Source organism: Sciurus vulgaris, assembly GCF_902686455.1.
Source record: "Sciurus vulgaris genome assembly, chromosome: 5".
Taxonomy (NCBI): Eukaryota; Metazoa; Chordata; class Mammalia; order Rodentia; family Sciuridae; genus Sciurus; species Sciurus vulgaris.
The window spans coordinates 47,874,767-47,895,324 of NC_136465.1; positions in this window are offsets into that span (position 1 = coordinate 47,874,767).

The following is a 20,558-nucleotide window of genomic DNA, read 5'->3' on the forward strand; positions in this document are numbered from 1 at the left end:
TTTATTTATTTTGGTTTGCTTTAGTAGAAAGATATGTGTGTTAATTTTGCTTACCTCTTACATAATGTAATTAATCAAAAATCTTGAGCAGCTGGGGAGATAGCTCAGCTGGTAGAGTGCTTGCCTTGCAAGTACAAGGCCCTGCAAAAAAAAAAAAAAAAAAAAAAAAAATTCTTAAGAAATATGTACACTATTAGGACATGTTCAGATGGACATGTTCCTAATATTATTAAGTTGTACATTACCATGTTCACAGTTTATAAGCAAATAGCTGCCCCTGCAGAAAGGGATGGAGGATACTGAAACCCTGAGAATCTTGAGGTTATATTACTGCTATGTTTTGTTACATAATTAGCCCAAGGTATTCCTATGTGTTCAAGTGGATCTCTTTCTATATTTAGTGTAATCTTCGTACAATGCTTTCCATCCCATCCCACCTAGCACTAAGTGCACTTAATAACCCCTTGCTTTCAGCTTGCTTCATCTTCCTGGTACAATTAGCTCCCTACCTTCTCACTTCCCCTGCACTACTCTCCAGCCTCCCATAAAACCACAGGGCTCTGTTATCAGGGAAGAAACCAGTGTGAGAGCTCAACACGAAACCCACAGGACAGAGGCAGCGCCTCACTCCCGCAAGCTGAGCTTTGCACAGACACTTGAGAAGGAAACAATTGGTAATTAATGCCCGTCTCACACTGTGGATACGATGGCTTGTAAATCCATGATTTGCATTTTGCTGTAGAGAGTTGTTCTTAATTGTTTCATCAGTGGTAAATGGTTTGTTTCAAACTGATTTAATTGTCATCAAGTCCATTTGTTGTCTTGCATGATTTCAAATAATTGAAATTCTTCAGGTATTGATTTTGAGCACATCCAACCAAGTTAAAAAAAAAGTAAAAATAAAAAAAAATTAGAAGAAGCTTATGTCATGAGCAATCCATCCAACAAAACAAAAGTCTCTTTCTGGGATTTGGTTAAACTCAAGAAGGCAGAAAAAGAACACGTTGGAAAACTGGCACAGAAAAGGAGAGAAGATAAGTGAAAGAAATTATCTAGAGGAAAGCATCATACCCAAGGGAAGGAGCATTTTACAAAACAACCGTCAATGTTACAAAAGATCAAGAAAGCCTGAGCAACTGCTGCAGATTAGAGACAAGACAGTTAAATGTGATGGTTGATACTGGATTGAACCTAAAATGAAAAAAAAAGTTACAAATAAAAAAATTGATATAATTGGCAAAATTTATATATGGGTTATATATTAGACAAAGTAGTAGATCAGCTTCCTGAATTTGATCATTGTACCTATGATTATATAAAAAAACTATCCTAGGAGACAGTGGTAGAGAAATTTAGGGGGAAAGGGGTAAAATGCCCTTTTTTAGAAGAAAAACTATATAGAAATGGAGAGAGGTAAGAAATCAAATATACCAGGATATTAACAAATATTGAGTCTAATGTAGCTTAAAGGTACAGTTCTTTGGATTATTGTAAAATTTTCATACATTTATTGTTATTGTTAATTTAAAGGTAATTATGATAATAATTCAGACACTTGACCTAAAGCTTCACACTAACAACATTTTTCTGTTTCAGATTAAACTAGTACAGTTGGACACATTTTTCTAATCATCTATCATGTCTGTAGAAACAGGTATGCCTGAGTCTGTGCAAGATTTACATTAATTATCCTTTGTTTTAACTTATTTTCATGTTTATTTTTTATGTAATGTTTTATTTAAAGGGTTTCTTAAATAGGAAAGTTATCAATATAATACAAAGATTTTTTTTTTTTTTTCTGAATCATGGATAGTAACTTACTAACCTGACACACAAAACCATGGAATACTCTAGTGTGCATTTCCTACAAACAAGGACATTCTCCTACATAACTACAGCACAGCCACCCAAATCAGAAAATTAACAATGATGCATACTGATTGACGAATTCTCAGATCCTGCCTTGCTAATGGCCCCTATGGTTTAGAGTGCATGGGTCCAGTTCAGAACCTCACGTTGGATTTAGTTCTTGGTTCCTTCATTCTCCACTCTGAAACTGTTCCTCAGACCTTCTTAACTTTCATGGCCTTGACACTTTTGGAAGATTACCAGAATATTACTTTAGAATGCCCTTCACGACTGAATTGTCTGTTCCCTCCTGAATTGATTCCAGTCACATGTCTCTGGCAGGTGCATCTCAGCTGGAAAGCTGTGGGCCTCTCATGGCACACTTTTGGTGCACTATCACACTGTTGGTTCACTGTTTTTATTTGTCCTATTACTAGTGACGTCCTGTGATGACTTGACTAACCCTGGTGTCTACAGACTTCTTCAATGTAAAGGTATTTATTATTTTTTAATCTTTGTAATTAGTTTTCTTGGAGAGGTACTTTGAGAATAATATCCCATTCTTCATCAAATGTGCAATTTGTATTATGGATTTATATTTCTTATTTTATTCAATGAGTCCTAAATTATTATTATTATTATTATTATTATTATTGTTGTTGTTGTTATTATTATTTGAAACGCAAATTACCATCAGAAGCCTCTTTGTCAGAAGAGAAGAGATGTCTCTGGAGAAATGTCCTAGGAGTTCCCAGAGAGAAGGGGGACCTTGACTCAGAACCAGTGGGGTTCCTGGCCTTTATGAGGTGATGGAGAAGAGTTTCAGCACATGTTAGTCAAAGGCATAGACAAAGGTTTATTTAGGAAAGTTAGACAAGATGGTGGGGGGTGGGGTTCTGAAATGAGTCACACCTTTGAGATAAAGCAAGGAATATTCATTCAAGGGAGAGTGCAGGCATCTTTAGAGGGAGATATAACAACCATTAGTGTGAGAGTTAGTGGTATTTATAGAAGGACAGTTGGTAGGGGCTGGACTAGAGGTGGAGGAAAGATGGAGCTACACAATTTTGTGACAGTCTCCTCTGCCCCCCACACTTGTGCATTTTCCTCATTTTACAAGTGCATGGACCAAGAGCCTGTCGCTCAAGATTTACAGCTGTGCTTTCTGCATCTCAGGGCTGGTGGGTGTTTCCTTCAAGACTCTCTATATCTCTCTGTTTATCCTAAATCCCCATCTCACCTCCAAGCTGGTCCCTTTGATGTATTTCCCTTATTCTTCCAGTACTTTCTTAATTCTTGATCCAAAATGATGTTTGTTTGTTGCTTGTTTTATTTGGATTTGTGTGCTGGGGATTGGACCCAGAGTTGTCCAGAGCTGTGTGCATGCTAGGCAGGCACTTGACCACTGAGCTACATCCCTAGCCCTGTCTCAGCTTTTATTTTCACTGCCCCATCTTTACAAGGAAATTAGTTCCTTTTTGTGAAGAACAGTATTAAGAAAACCAGATCTGGGAGCTGCATATTCTGCTCATTGATACCAGAGCATCACTTCACCCAGATCCTGTCAGTGGACTGGAATATGTTTGTGTCTATTAATATTCTTTACCCCCTCTGTATACTGTCGGTCCTCCTCCATACTCACAAGTTCCGTATCCACATTTTCAACTAACCACAAATCAAAATATTTTTAAAAATTCCAGAAAGTTCTCCAAAGCAAAACTTGAATTAGCCACATATAGAGCTAGTTGAGTTCCCTGGAATGAAATGATGTGCAGACACATACTGCTGAAGTCTCCTGCCATTTCCCAGACCCTCGGTCTCTCTAGCACTCACTGTTGGAGCACAGTTCACCTCATGTCTACTTCATGTTCTCTGTGGTTAGGCCTGGAATGGTTGTGTCTATATTGAACATGTAACAATTTTTTTTTTTTGCATATCAATGTTATGTAACGACTATTTATGTCATAATTACACTAAATCAGGTACTGTAAGTAATCTAGAGAATGTGCATAGGTTATATGCAACTACTATGTCATTTTATGTAGGAAACTTGAGCATCCTCAGACTTTGGAATCTTGGGGCGGGGGATGGGTCCTGACACCAATCCCCCTACAGATCCCGAGGTGTGACTGTGCATGGAAAACCTTATGTTCACACTCTGATACTACCAATTTCAGTTCAATATCATTGAGTTCATTTAGTTATTTTCCCCTTCTCCAACAGTGAGAAATCTGTTCATTACCCTTAATCTATCTGCTTGTTTGATCAATTTCTCACTATGTACATTATCTCTGATTGCTGCCACCACTCACTTGGTCAGAGGAATGATTTCTTCACCCCTGGGGCTCCAACACTCCGAGGCTCAGCTGCCACCTCTGCCTCCCTTCACGACCTCCATCCTGGTACTCATAGGGCTTCAAGCCTCACAGGTGGCCTTCTCTCCTATACATGTACCCGCTTCTGCAACCTGGAGCTCCATAAGCCCATGCTAAGCCTCCACCTCTAAGAGTGTCCTTTATACTTGCCCCAGGTTCCAACATTCTGAGCAGGACACACCCATGCATGAAAACTGTTCCAACATTGCCCAGGGGTGGAAGCTCCTGCTTTCAGCAGACCTCTTCACTTTTCACTATTTTTTATAAAACCAAGTGAAAATAAAAGGGAAAGTAAAATATACCTGGGGTTAATTCTGCAACTGGACACAAGGCAAGGTATTTATAAGCTTCAATGCAGCATGCTTGAATTATTATTTATCAAGATAATAATAGGCCATTAAGCCTTAAGTTCTCTGAACTCAAATCAAATGACATTCATCAGAGCTGAGGAGAGTTGATAGATAGCACGAGATTCAGACGTCAAATAATAGAATCAGCTCCAGCCCTCTTCACAAGATTATGGAATGATTTATGAGCATCCAGATGATATCAAGAATTCAGAGAACGTTCTTCAGGTCTGCTCTATTTTAATGAAGTCATCTGTAGATTCCATTTTTGTTATTAAACAAGCAATTTTCTCACTGAATGGCACATTTCTTCAGCACTCCCTGATCCAGTGTTTATTTTAGTGGTCGGGAGCTAAAGTAGGCCCTGGGACAGCCACAATGGGAGCCATATTTATCTCCAGCTTTGTTCTCTGACTTCGAGAATCTGTAGGCTGCTTAAATAGTGTGCATGATGCCATTTACCTGGTTTTTTTCTGTCCTCTCTTGGCTCTTGACCTGTGTTTGACTACCAGGTACCCGGGTACCATTGTATGTAGGAAAGAAAATAGATTTGGAAGCCGTGTGACAAAGTTTGAAATCCATTTAAATAAATTTTTATTTCTTTTATATACAATAGCTTAAAAATATACTTAGTCTGCTGAATTTCTGTGATGATTTGGGAAAGCATAAGTGCAATGGAGGAAATAATTGGATAATTATGTGTTTTTTATTTCTTATTTTTTCACTTCTGACTTTTCAAACACTGACCTTGATTCATGAACACTCAAGGCATCCATCTGCCTATGGGAGGAAGATTAAGATTTCTACAAGAGGAACACACAACAAATTGACAACAACAGAATGACAAATAACATTCAGTTTCTGTATTTTAAACTGGGATTTAAAGTATGATTCAGTTTAAATGAAACAAACATTTAGAACTTTGAAAAACATTAGAAATGTGATTTAAATGAAGCAAAACAAAAGTCTTTCTGGCAGGGCCTTTGCCACAAGAAATGATTAGCTCAATTCATTTATCTTTTTCCTTAGCATGTGTTTTATGAAAGGAACAAACAGAGCCAGAAAATGGAGAGAGACCACTCTTTTTTCCTGGGACAGTTATGTAAGTGGGAGCGAAAAAGAGGAGAGTGAGATAACTAGATAGATGCTTGGTGATCTTTCTCTCTGGACTTGTTTCTATAATTGAGTTCATGGACTTGTGGTTGTTTGAGTATCAGTGAGGAGGGCAACTCGTCAGCACCCACAGGCCTAACAAGAAGCTGTCCACAGTGGCCAGGCACAGAAATGCTAGGAGTTCCACTTTTCAAGCAACAGCTCATTCCCACCAGATGAGGACGCTGTGCTGAGGGCCATTGGGCCTCCAATGGGTGGCCAGGAGAAGGCGAAGTGACTGTCAGCAGTGGCTAACAGTAGACTACCTAACCAGGCCACTATATGGAGGATAAGACAGAGACTGGGGGACGAAAGGCAAAGGAAATGAGCCAGCCTATGAGAGTTGACCAGAACTTCCCTAGAAGTATTGCCCCCAAAATGACCCAAGAGTTCCTTAGCCCAAAACAGCAGTTCTTGGAGCAACTGATTAAGCACATCACCTAGAGGCCAGCAGATATGGAAATCATGTCCAAATCCAGCACAACCACGGTACTCCATTCCACCACACCACCCAAGAGGTCCAGTTGTCACCACCTTCTATACTGACTGCATTACCTTACAGTCACCAGGTGTCACCAGGTGGTGATCTGAGAGGCAGATATTTTCATCCAAATGAGATTTTTGTTTAATCAGGAAGGTCTTCTTTTCCTTCTTTTAGGACTGAGTAACCACATTAGAGATTTCACTGTTTAGTTTCATCTGTACAGAGTAGGGGAAGGGAAAGACCCTAAATGGATCTATCTCTGCTCTCCACCTAACCTCTGCCATTCCCGCCTGGCTTGTTCATAGGACACTTTTAGCCCCTGTTCAGTCCCAATGACTTCCACCAAAATAAGCAACGAGAAACTGAGAACAGGGTCTGAACAGAACCAAGCATGTTTCCAAGAGTGGTTATCATCCCATCTGTCGCTGGCTCTGCTGCCAACTGTGAGTGTGCCTTTGGTGGCCGAGACTAGGGGAGCTCCAGTTCGGTTTTCTTCTTTGATCATTTCCAATAAATAAACCTCTTTTCCTTTTTTTCTTTAAGGGCATAATGTTAAAATTTTGAATTTCACAAATGAGAAAAAGTCCTAAGGAAGTTTTGCTTAGGCTATGTAAGACTTTCTGCAATGCTGACTGGGTTGGGACAACATCAGTCAGTCATTTCTGTGCATGCCAGGAGATGACAACAGGGACCAGCCTATACTCCCCTCACCCCAATAGAAACCTACTTTCACAAAGAATCCTGTGTTCAATTGAATTCTGAGGACATGAATCAAAGGAAGAAAACAAAACGAAACACAAAGCAAACAGGAAAGGAAAGTGTCTGGGCCTAAATATTTACTTTGTACCACCTGGAACTGTCTCATAAAATACTAATGATTCGGTTTGTGAAGCTACCCTGCCAAAACAATACCTCTAAATGCACTTGGAACATAATTTGTGTTTAATTTTAAATGAAAATGATTAGAAGTATATATATTTTATTTACCAACAAGGCCAAATTGCTCACTAGTGTGAGCTGTGTTTCTGCCCAAGCTTTGCAGATGCCAAAGTCTATGTAAAAAGAGCCCTAATTCTAAAGAGAAAATAGGAATTTTCCTACTGGCAGCTTTCATCTTGGTTAATTAGATGGTATTAGGAGAGAAAAAAAAGGTTGGCCATGTTATCTAAAAGAAATTATTAGAGATGGCATTACATCCTAAAAACACTTAATATCATGTTCTGGTCTCTGATGTGCCATCTGGCGCAGTTATTTGGGGAAAATTACAGCAAAGATAGGAATATTTAAAAATGCCTCAATTCATTAACAAAGACAAAAAAATCTCCTAGTTAAAAAATAGCATTTCAAATGTCATTTGTGTGTCATAATTTGACAGACAACAAATGTAGACAGACGATAGAAAATCACAAGACTCTTATCTCTTGTAAGAATCACAATCACATCTGTACTATTAGAAGGCAGGTAATTTCTCAGAGACCCATTTTCTCTTTTGTAAAATAGGGGTAACGATTTGTTAATAAAAAAAAAACACAGCTGTAAAGTCTTTTGAGATGAAAAGTTGAAAACTATTACCACTACACATCTATTGGGATAGCCAAAATCTAGAACACTGAATATCACCAATTGCTGGCAAGGATATGGAGTAACAGGAAGTCTCATTCACTGCTCCTGGGAAAGGAACATGGTGCAACCATCTTGGAAGACAATTGGACAGTTTCTTAAAAAACTAAACATATTCTTATCATACCACTTGCAATCATACTGCTTGATATTTACCCTAAGGATCTGAAAACTTACATCCAGCCCAAACCTGCACACAGATGTTTATAACAACTTTATTAATTGCCAAAACTTGGAAGCAAACAAGATATCTTCAATAAATGAATACACTAACTGTGATATAACCAGGCAATGGAATATTATTCAGTGCTAAAAAGAGAAGAGCTATCAAGCCATGAATGATGGAGGAATCTTAAATTCATGTCACTAAGTGAGAAAAGCCAATTTGAAGAAGCCATGTACTGTATGAGTCTGTACCATTCTGTAAAGGAAAAACTATGCAGCAAAACATTGGTGGTTTCCAGAGATAGGGTTGAGGGAGGGATAAACAGGCAGAGCACAGTGAAAGACAGTAAATACTGTTAGTATTATATTATAATGGGGCATACGTGTCAAACACCAAGAGTGAGCACTAACATAAATTATGGACTTGATTAAAATGTACGTCAATGTAGGTTCATCCTTTGTAACAAATGAAATGCATAGCTGGGGGTTGTAGATGGGAGAGACTTTGCATATATTGGGACTGGGGGTCTACGGGATCTCTGGGTCTCAGTTTTGTTGTAAACCTAAAACTGCTCTAAAAATAAAGTCTTAGAAAACTGTTATACTTTTTCTTTATTTTCTGACTTAAGGAGTGTTCTGACAATTATTGATTTTGTTTTTAAAGTCTCAAAGAAACTTTTCCAAAAGCTCCTCATGCTTTCAATCAATTAGAGGAGGATTGGAAAAACAATTGAAATACTTCAGACATGGTTCTCAAAAATAAATGAGCAATGGTGAACATACCTGCTATTTACTTACATCTACCATAAGAGACTTTAAAAGACTGATAGAAACAGAAGCGGAGGAGAATGCAGGAAGGGACCACTCTTAAAAACACCACTTTTTCTGCACATCTGGTTCTTTGAGGCCCAGAGCAGCTTTCTGGTTATTTTTTTGGCCTATTTTAAAAACCAGTGGGCCCATGGATCTGATGTCTGCCCTTCATGCCCAATTAACAAAATGCATCTGTGTTATGTTTTTATTTGATGAAACAGGAGACGCGCTCCCCTGACTCCCACTGTTGATGTTAGTGACTGGACAGCATCTGGCTTCTCACAGTTGCCATCTAAAAACCACCGCAAATCCAAGACAGCTAGCACCCAGAATCATTCAATACATTTCTAGTCCGCATTCCTGGAAAAAAAAAATTATCCCCATCCTTTGCAACTTGTTGGCTAGGGAACAGAAATGTATGGTATCAAAACAGTTCATCAAAAGTGGTTTAAGTGTCTGGCCCAAACACTAAAAATGCATTTATTCCACAAGTAGTTAGCAAAGCACAACAAGTTTTAACAAGATCTGAACAGACTGGAGGTTTGAATTATATAAACATATTTCAGTGCCAAGAGAAACATTGTAGAGTGGTTTAAGCAACTCAAAGAATAGAGGTTCTGAGTAAATGTTTAAGCAGGGAAGGAGAAACTGGTACCTTTCCAGAAGGGGAGCGGTCACGAAGGTATTGATATCTGATTTAACATTTTCAAATTCTCTTCCTTGACCTACTTATTTTAAATCGTTTTGACATTTTATTTGCACTTAATCTTTTTGTTTTGTCCATTTCAGTAACATCCACTAAAACCAAACACAGAAAAATTGAAAGTCTCTTCTAGAAAGTTTGTATGTCAGCCTTCACTCAGCCCACCCCTATAGAGATTCAAGGAATCAAAGTCCTCCATCTCTGGCCACAAATGGTACCCAGAGAAAATTACACAATTTTGGCTTCTCTGTTTATTTCTCTAAGGTATAGACTTAATTTGCACAAGCGCTTCCCTGATTAGAAAAAAGAAGGGGCAGCGAGCATAGTGTCTCGGATAGGGCAATATGTAAGAAACTGCAGCTTACCTGCCCAAGGTCAGCAGAGTAAAAGGGTCTGTGCATTAATGGTATAATGAAGAACCTCAGTACTTTGCCATGTATAGCCAAAGGTACCTCCTCCTCTCACTCTGGCAGTCTTGCTGAATAATTTATTATCCTCAGACCCCTATATAAGTTATCTATTATTCTGTAACAAATTACCTCAAAAGACAGAGAACAGTTGTTTGTTCTTCTTATTCTTCCTCTTCTCCTTCTCCTCCTCTCCTTCTCCTCTACTGGTAATTAAAGCCAGGAGTGCTTTCCACAAAGCTACTTCCCCCAGCCCTTTTAATTTTTAAATTCTGAGACAGGGCCTTGGTTACCCAGGCTGGCCTTGAACTTTCAATCCTTCTGCCTCAGCCTCCCAAGTTGCTGGGATTACAGATGTGCACCACTGCACTTGGATCATCACACATATTTTCTAAGGGATGGAAATCCAACCGCAGCTTAGCTGTGTAGTTCTTTCTAGCTCAGCATCTCTCATGAGGCTGTCACCAAGGCATTGGCCAAGGCTAAAGTGTTCTGAAGCTTGATAGGGGCTAGGGAATCTATTTCCAAGATGGTGTCCCACACAACTTTTGGAAGAAGCATTAGATGCTCACTGGAGGACAGAAGGTCTCAGTTTCTTACCCTGTGGGCTGCCTGCTTCTCTTTGTGTTCTGGTAGCTGGCTTCCCCCACAGAGAGGGAGTGATTTGAGAGTGAGAACATGACCAAATGACAGGGTCTTTTATAAACCAGCACCAGAAGTGACATTGCATCACTTCTGTAGTATTCTACTGGTCACACAAACCAATCCAGACATAATCTGAGATTACACATTGTGTGGCAAAGACAAGACAGAGATCCTTGGAGGCCACTTTGGAGTTAGGTAACCACAAGTACCCCAAATCATAAACTGTTAATATCTGCTTCAATATCCCCTCTTCCTATTTTAAATTAGCTCTTTTCCCAAGTACATTCACGTTTGTGTTTTCCTTTGGAATGAAAATATAGATATTAAATGTTGACTTTATGAATGTTCCCTCCAGAAGTATTTTACTGTAAGAAATGTTCTTTTGGAGTTTATAAAAATATTCTGAAATTAAATAGTAATGATGACGGTGCAACATTGAGAATATACTAAAAGCATTGAAAGTACACTTTAAAATGCTTAAATTATGATACCTCCTGCATCACTCTTCCTGTACAGGATTGCTTTAACTATTGTGGGTGTTTTGTTCTTCCAGATGAATTTCATGATTGCTTTCTCTATTTCTATGAGGAATGTCATTGGAATTTTAACTAGAATTGTATTAAATCTGTATAGCACCTTTGGAAGTATGTCCATATTGATAATATTAATTCTGCCTATCCAAGAACACAGGAGATCTTTCCATCTTCTAAGGTCTTCTTCAATTTCTTTCTTTAATGTTCTGTAGTCTTCAGTGTAGAGGTCTTTCACCTCTTTTGTTAAATTGATTCCCAAGTATTTTTTTTTTGAGGCTATTGTGAATGGAGTTGTTTTCCTAATTTCTCTTTCAGATGATTCATCGCTTACGAATAGAAATGCATTAGATTTATGTGTGTTGATTTTATATCCTGCTATTTTGCTGAATTCATTTACTTGGTCTAGAAGTTTTCTGGTGGAGTTTTTTGATCCTCTAAATATAGAATCATGTCATTGGCAAGTAGTGACAGCTTGAGTTCTTCTTTTCCTACTCATATCCCTTTAATTTCTTTGGTCTGTCTAATTGCTCTGGCTAGTGTTTCAAGGACAATGTTGAATAGAAATGGTGAAAGAGGGCATCCCTTTCTTGTTCCAGTTTTTAAAGGGAATGATTTCAGTTTTTCTCATTAAGAATGATGTTGGTCGTGGGTTTAGCATAAATAGCCTTTACAATGTTGAGGTATGTTCCTACTATCCCTATTTTATCTAGTGTTTTGAGAATGAAGGGTGTTGTATTTTGTTAAATGCTTTCTCTGCATCTATTAAAATATCATATGATTCTTAACCTTAAGTCTATTGATGCGATGAATTACATTTATTGATTTCTGGATGTTGAATCAACCTTGCATCCCTGGGATGAACCCCACTTGATTATGGTGTACAATCTTCTTAATATGTTTTTGTATGTGATTTGCCAGAATTTTGTTAAGGATTTTTACGTATATGTTCATCAGAGATAAACTTCACAATAGAGCAATAGTAACAAAAATGGCATGGTATTGGCACCAAAATAGACAGGTAGACCAATGGTACAGAATAGAAGACACGAAGACAAGCCCACATAAGTACAGTTATCTCATACTAGAAAGGTGCCAAAAACATACAACGGAGAAAAGATAGCTTCTTCAACAAATGGTGCTGGCAAAACTGGAAATCCATATGTAGTAAAATGGAATTAAATCCCTATCTCTCACTCTGTACAAAACTCAACTCAAAATGGATCAAGGATCTAGGAATTAGACCTGAGACCCTTCACCAAATAGAAGAAAAAGTAGGCCCAAATCTTTATCATGTTGGCTTAGGACCAGACATCCTTAACAAGACCCCCGGAGTGCAAGAATTAAAAGCAAGAATCAGTAAATGGGTGGATTCAAACTAAAAAGCTTTTTCTCAGCAAAGGAGACAATCAATAATGTGAAAAGAGAGCCTACAGAGTGGGAGAAAATCTTTTCCACACACACTTCAGATAGAGTGCTAAATTCCAAAATTTATAAAGAACTTAAAAATCTTACAACAAAATACAAAGAACCCAGTCAATAAATGGGTTATTGATTGGGCAGACACTTCACAGAAGATATACAGGTGATCAAAAAATATGTAAAAGTGCTCATCATCCCTAGTAATTAGGGAAATGCAAATTAAACCACCCTAAAGTTTCATTTAACTCCAATTAGAATGGGTACTATCAAGAACACAAGCAATAATATGTTGGTGGTGGATGTGGGGATAAAGGTATACTTTTACATTGCTGGTGGTGGAGTTGCAAATTGGTGCAGCCACTCTGGAAAGCAGTATGGAGATTCCTCAGAAAACTTGGATTGGACCCACCATTTGACCCAGCTATCCCACTCCTTGGTTTATACCCAAAGGACTTAAAAATCAACATACTATAGTGATGCAGCCACATCAATGTTAATAACTGCTCAATTCACAATAGCTAGATTGTGGAACCAACTCAGATGCCCTTCAATTGATAAATGGATATAGAAACTGTGGTATATATACACAATGGAATGTTACTCAGTCTTAAAGAACAATACAATTATGGCAGTTGCTGATAAATGGATGGAGTTGGAGAATATCATGCAAAGTGAAATAAACCAGTCCCCAAAAACCAAAGGCTGAATGTTTTCTCTGATAAGGGGATGATGATACATAATGGGGAGGGGTGGGGGGGCAGAGAAGTGGAGGAACTTTGGATGGTATAGAGGAAAATGGGACAGGAGGAATGGGGGAAGGAAACATAGTAGACTGAGAGACATTATTACCATATATACATGTATGATTACATGAATGGTGTGAATCTACATTGTGTACAACCATAGAAATGAAAAGTTGTACCCATTTGTGTACAATGAATCAAAATGCAGTCTGTAAAAATAAAAATTAAAAATGCTTAAATTATGTTATGTAAACTTTATCTCAATAAAATATAAGAAAGAAAGAGGGAAAGAGCACACAAATAGTATTGATATCAATTTTGCTGGTCCAGAAAGATTTGTGGTTGATTTTAGCTCTCTTTGTTCTCATAGCGCAAAAGTTTAAGTATGATTAATCTAGACACTATCAGGTCCTGGGAAAATGGATTTATGGAGCTAAAACTCATGGTAGATTGGGGTCTACTGGAAGTTAGAGAGTGAGCCCTGGTATAGTGTAATAAAATTTTCATAGTACCATTGATACACATTCTTGTGATCTGATTCATATGATCATCCCATCAAAAAGTACATATAGCATATTTTATTCTAGCATAATTAATGTTGACCAATGGTAACTATAGATGTGTGTTCTTTGAACAGGTCCCCCAATATCACTTTTGTGAGGGTAGTTGTTTGCATGATTTGTGATTTTTTGGTAATTGTTTTGCATTACATTTCATTGTATTGTCAGTTACTTGGAGAGACTCCAATTTTCTTTTCTTGTATTTAATACCATTAATGGCTGTAAGGGCCAAATCTGCCAAAGTTCTTTGAGCAGTTTTACTGTCATCATGTACACATCATCCTTATCAGTATTGAGGAAAACAAAGTCAACATCAATGTGTACCAATTACCTTCTATGAGGCAGGAATCACATATAGTGCATAATTTAATATCAACGACAACTGTTCTGAATGGTTGTTAGTCTTGCCATTGAAACTTGGATTGGTTATATGACTTTCCAGAGGTCACACAAATTAGAAAAGTATCAACAAAAATAAGACACTGAAACACAGATCTGTCTGCTTTGAAGCAATTCAATATGTTATAGTCAATTTAGTTGAAATTAATGAAATTGAACTCATCCGACTGGAAATGTACAAAGATTATGTGTCAGCTGGCACTCCCTAAGAAGTCACTGTATGATTAACGGAAATGGCAAGTTAGAGGAAGCAGAGAAACAAATATTCCAAAATACACTAAACAACAGTTTGAAATCATTTAGCTCAGTAAGAGGGACTCTGAGAAACAGCAATTATAGATAAGCTAGTTGGACATATAGCTAAACAGGAAAACACCAATTACAGAGAATCACCTGATAAGAAGATGGGAATTTCATACCAAATAGTAAAAAGAAATAAGTAGATTTTGCAAAATTTAATCATGAAAAACAGCCAGAGGAATAATAAATGTAAACTTATCTTCTGTTCAACAAGTTTAGTTTTCATTGCATCTATGCTAATTCTATGAAAGAAGCAAAGCATAAACGAAGTGTTTGATAAAGCTTTGAGGGAACATAAATTAAGTAGCAATAATGAAATGTTCATCAATCATTGAGTGTTCTTGCCTTGGAAAGAGTCAGAGAAATGTGTCTGAGGATGCAAGGCTGCTTCTCTATGCTGGTGAATTAAGGACTCTTCTATCAACACCAATGTCAAATGGAGAGAGAGAAAAATGGAGTCAGATACTTTAAACATCTAGCTAATGGCTGGGAGATTTGCTGCTCAGATTTACAAAAGGATGACTACAAAAGTCATTTCAGAGGTAGAGAGAGGATCAGAGGATTTAGAGAACTCCAGTCCTCTGGGAAGTAAAGAGGGAGCAACAGAACACAAAATCTCCTTGTACCCAGGCTCCTGGGTGGAGCCTTGATAATCCCAGCATGACCTGAGATCTGAATCTGCTCTTGATACCACCGGCAGTTAATAATCCTGGGGGTCTAGCACAAACAGGCACAGAAACCTCTCCAAAGGAATTCATTGTCTATGTCTGCTTCAACAAAACCTGAGAGTCCCAGCAACACCATTTTAGTAAAGCTAAACAAAACAGGGGAAGGAAAGGAAAATTCAGAATTACTAATTTTTAATGACTATATCACAATCAAGAAACTTCTGCTTTAAAAGTGGGATATCAAGAGAGTTTCATGCTGGGCAAAATGGTGTATGCCTGTAATCCCAGGGGCTCCGGAGGCTGAGGCAGGAGGATTGGCAAGTTCAAAGCCAGTCTCAGCAAACTCGGTGAGACCTTGTCTTTAAAAAAAATATTAAGAAAGGGCTGGGGATGTGGCTTAGTGGTTAAAACCCCCTGGGTTCAATCCCCAGCACCACCAGAAAAAAAAAAATAATAATAACTAGTGAAGTAATATGAAAAAGTATTTAAAAATTTAAATGTACTTCCTTATATTCTCTATAAAAACTAAAAATTCCATGTATTTTATGAGACTATTTTGCAAAGTGATAAATTATAGATATAATGAGCCATTCTCATAATTTCAGACTCGTTTGTTGATTCTTAAAAATTGCTTATGTGGATTTTGTTTGTTTGATAGGACTGTCCCTATCTCTGTCTGAGTTCCCAACACCAAACTCCTTCACAAATTTTCTACTGTATCCTACCCTGACAAGGTTATCTGTGGTCCCACCGGAGCCCTTGAGGGCACTGGTCTCTCATCTCAGCTCTCAGCGCTCCCCACTGCCCTCTGGACCTTCCACCCATTCTTACTGAGTCCCTAACATCTCATCATCCGGAAGAGGACTTCCTGGAGCCTGTCCTGGGATATGTGAGCCCCAGGTGAGAGGAAGGACAACAGGGGAAGGGAAGGGAAGCAGAGGGTTGGTCTTCTGGTCTCCCAGAAGCCCACATGCCACGTGGGTCAATGGGGTTCAGCCTGCAGAGGTTAAACTCAGCTACTAGGTGTAATGAAATGGGTAGGGAAGGAAAAAGGAGGAGGAAAATGGCAGTTGGTGACAGGATGGACAAGTGCCTAGGGCTGTCCAGAGATAGGAGGGGCTTTGTGGCTCAGAGGCACCATCTGTCCCAGGAAGGAGAAAGAAAAAGAGCAGACCCAGGGGAGACAGGGCTCCCTCGGCAGCAGCTCACCATTGGTGAACTGCTGGAAGGAAGGTCGTATGTTTACCTAAGGATGGTTCACCTTTCTCCTGTTAAATAGGGCTGGGAGTCTTAGCTCAGTGATAAAGTTCTTATCTCATGTAGGTGAAGATCCTCAACACAGGAAAGGAAAAAAGAGGTCCTAGGTAGGTAGATTCTCTCCCCACAGTCCTCTTCACGTTGCTCAGGAATGGCCACCTGCACAATGGATAAGGTATCAACAAGCTCACTTAGCCATCTGAGGGACCCTGCCACACAGGAGGTGTTGGAACCCAAACAAATCTTACTATGCCCAGAGCTCCCAGTCACTACCTGAATCTATACCCTTCTCTAAATGCAGAGTTAGGAAATGATACATAGAAGTACAACCATTATATAGCGTTTGTACAATAAGATACAATAAATGCAAATAATTCTTAGCACACTGTAATAGTAAATAATTAGGAATCAAAGATTTATTTATTACTATTGATGACAAAATATTAATTTATTGTAAGTTTGTACATCTTACTTATTTTTCTTTTGGTACCAGAGATTGAACCCAGGGTTTTTTAATCAATGAGCCACATTACCTTCCCTTTTTTATATTTTATTTAGAGATAGGGTCTTGCTGAGTTGCTTAGTCCCCTTGCTAAGTTGCTGTGACTGACTTTGAACTCAAAATCCTCCTACCTCAACCTCCCAAACTGCTGGGATTACAGGTGTGCGCACCCAAGCCCGGCACAACTTACTTTTTAATAATGGTTATGTTTAACAACTGGGCTACAAATTTCCTAAATATTTAACAGTGGTATCTAATAGAAGCCTGCATGAGACACCACTGTTTATAATTTCGAAATGATACCTCTAGATATATATCCACAAAAATATGTGCACATATTTCAAACACATGGACAAACAATTCTTATTACAATACTTTTTTTGTTATAGTCAAATATTAGAACAATCCAGAAGCCCATCAGTGGTAAAATGGAAAGATAAAATGGTTGCATTTTCCTGGCACAGAGTATGCGTCAGTAATAGAAGTGAAATTACTGCTCCAGCAGACTCAACAAACAGAAAACTGAGCCAGGTATAAAAGAGTAGGTACTGTCCTGATCCCATTCACCTATGTTTGAAAAACAGACCACATTAATCAATGATGATAGAAGTCAGGATCCTGGCAGACACTAGCACATGCCTATAGTCCCAGCAACTCTGGGAGACACAGGCAGGAGGATCACAAGTTTCAGGTCAGCTTGGGCCGTTTAACGAGACCCTGTCTCAAGATCAAAAGGGCTGGGGAAAGAGCTTCAATGGTAACCTGCATTAGGTCCTAGGTTAAAGTCCCAGTATGTTGGGAAAAAAAGAAAAAAAGAAATGAAGTCAAGATCATGGTTATGTTCTGGAGTGGAGTTGGGTGGGGAATAACTGGGAGGTGGACTTTGAGAAGTTTCTATGGTGCTGGCAAAAGCTATTTTTTTTGTTTGTTTGTTTGTTTTGCGGTGCTGGGGATTGACTCAGGGCCTTGTGCTTGCGAGGCAAGCACTCTACCGACTGAGCTATCTCCCCAGCCCCAAAGCTATTTTTTATTCTACTTGTGATTCCATGAGCAGTTACAGAATTAAATCAGTAAATGTCATTGAGCTGTACCCTTAATGTTGGTACTAGTGCATGTTATGCATCCTAAGAAAGCTTATGTTTTTTAAAATCACGTTGGGAGTTATTTTTCTTGCTTCACGTGTGAAAAAAAAAAAGGTTGTGTGATATCCTCTCCTTGAAAGGAAATGAGTTGACTTTGTGGAAGTTGTTGGGAAAAGTGAAGGTGAGCAGCTGATTGCGGTAGAACCTACAGATGAAGGAAAACACATCCTGGTCTATGCCTGGGAACACATTTACCAGAGGATGGAAATGCTTCATTACAAAGACCTATTCTACTCTAAGAATAAAAGTATGAAAGTCAGATCAAATTAAAAGTTTAGGGAAGTTGATGATGGAAACCCCTAGAGAAGAGTCAGCAGATGCACTTTCTACTGATGATCTCAGGCATGCCAGAGAGTGTGGGGAAGGCTGCAGGATTCTCCCATCATGAAGGAGGGCAGGCTATTTCAACAATAACACATTCTCATCTCCAAATGGAGCATATTCTGATTCAGAGTTTGAGGTCTTTCAGGGACAGTGATTCTGTCCTCCCAGGTTTTATCTTATTCTAATGTACTATATCATAAAAGTATTCTGCCATCCATCTCTTCAATGCATAGACTTATTTTCTGTGTTTGAATTTTTTTTTTTTTTTTTTTTTTTTTTGAGATAAAGTTTTGTATTTCCCAGGCTGTCCTTCAACTCACAATCCTCCTACCTTAACCCTCCAAGAGGCTAGGATTACAGGTGTGTGCTACCACACTTGACTTTTCAGAGATAGGATTTCTCCCTCTTTCTTTCTTTCTTTCTTTCTTTCTTTCTTTCTTTCTTTCTTTCTTTCTTTCTTTCTTTCTTTCTTTCTTTCTTTCTTTCTTTTTCCTAAGTGTTTTGGCTTTGCTTACTTATGGTGTTCAGATCAAAGTCATACCCCATATAGTCATTAAAATGATAGAGGACATTCTGTAATGCTAAAGAAATCAATCAGCCAACTACATTTTAAACATTTTGTGCAGGAAATTCTAGAAGGTCATAGTTAAAAGGCATTTAAGTCAAGTAATGGGTTTAAGTAGAAATAGAATGAAGTAGTTGGAAGCCTGCCTTGTTTTTTAGTGTTCATTAAAAGGGAGTCACATGATCAGTATTCTCCCTTTATCCTTCTCTCAACATTTTAACTATCAAGAATCCTTCAGGGCTGGGGTTGTAGCTCAGTGGTAGAGCACCTGCCTAGCACGTGTGAGGCACTGGGTTTGACTTTCAGAAATGCATATAAATATAAATAAATGAATAAAATAAAGGTCCATTAACATCTTAAAAATTTTAAAAAGAATCCTTCAAAAATCTCAATATTCCTCTACCCTCATGTGTTACAAGATTCATTGAATATGATATATGATTGCCAAAGAGGACATCTATTCAGCATAAGCTGAGCTGATAACTAGTCTTACCAAACCTAGACAACAAATTCCATCTGAAGGAAAAGTATGCACATTTTAGTTATCCTGCACCGATTAAATGAAAATATGACTTGGGGGACTTCTGCAAAAATTGAAAGTAACTTGCAAATTCTCCTGACCACCATGGTCATGGTCACCAGTGTTTGAGAGATGGCGACACTAGCTCATGAACAGCGGCTCTGCTTTTTCCTTACTATTTCATCAAAGACTTTAAGAGTGCAGTCCGAGTTTATATACAAGTGATGCTAAATAATTTTGGATACATTAATTGAAGTTTAGTCTTCACGTTTTCTTTCCTTTTTCAGCCCTTTATCCTGAGTTGAAAAATGGAGAATGATTGTGAAAGCAATATGGACATTTCCCCATTACTCAGTACTTCATTTTCAATTTGTGAGTTGGCTGCACTAAGGATTCTCCTCCTCATCTGACATCACCTAGGAGAGAGTGCAAGAACAGCAACAACAACAAAATCTCATCCTTGTATAATAGAAGACTGGAGTAGAGGTCACAGTGATTTTCTAAAGTGAGGTATGAGTTGATATGCCAAACTTCAATTACCCACATTAGCCATGTTTTTTTTTCTTCTTCTGAAGACAATAACACTATCATCATTGAAAGGCTACAGAGCATTTTCCTAAATCTTTGTTACAATTCTTACAGGGAAATCAACGCATGTATTGTTATTCTCATTCGTGTATATGGAAATGCAGCCTAGAAATTAAGTAGCACCCATTCAAGGCCTTTTAACTTCCAAATCAGAGTTCTATCCACTGTGATATCATATTGTCCAACAGATAACTTAAGATTCCTTTAATGTTGTTATAGTTTGAATCACGTTTCCTCAAAAAGCTATGTTGACATCCTCTCTGTTAGAAGAGGAACGTGCCACGTGAAGACTGGAGGCTGGGGCAGTGCAGCTGTCCGTCCATGGCCAGCATCAGGAGGGAAGGGGCTGGGAAGGTCAACTTGGTCTCAGAAGGAGGAGGGTCCTGCTTTACTTTGTACTTCTGGCTTCCAGACTGTGAAAGAATAAAAGCCCTAAAAGACAAATACAAGAACAAATGCTTGGATTTCAGTGGAAGACA